Raw genomic sequence first — 523 nt, 5'->3', positions numbered from 1 at the left:
AGAACAGCTGTGTGAGGTTGGTAAGGCTGAAAGTGAGTGCATAGCCCAAGATCACCCAGCAAGCTTTGAAGAGTGGAGATTTGAATCTGGGTCCAATACTAATTGCTATACCACACTAGCTCTTGAAAGTGGAATTTGGGCGCTACAATGCAGTTAGGTGCATGTTGTATATTACTCCACTATTAAAAATCACACGGAAAGTGCATCTGTTTATGGGACGGGGTGGAAGATCTCTTTCACATCTTGTATATGCACATTCACTCAATTACATTACAAAGAAGAAAACCACCTTTTCCTCCTTGGTTATGCTCCTAATATCTGAAAAGCTCTCTTGGGTTTCCCCTGCTTCGTGTTAATTTCAGGCAAGTGAACTAGATGACCTTTACTCCACAGACCTGTGTACTTGGCTATGGAGCTCAATGAGTTGACACTAGAGGTAACAGTGGGATAGATCACCAACAGCTGGACACCATTCATAGACCACAGCTGGCTGAGCAGGTTGACTCAACAAGGGAATTGAAAC

Source organism: Paroedura picta, chromosome 8, assembly GCF_049243985.1.
Source record: "Paroedura picta isolate Pp20150507F chromosome 8, Ppicta_v3.0, whole genome shotgun sequence".
In the NCBI taxonomy this organism is placed as follows: Eukaryota; Metazoa; Chordata; class Lepidosauria; order Squamata; family Gekkonidae; genus Paroedura; species Paroedura picta.
This window is presented reverse-complemented; position numbering follows the sequence as displayed.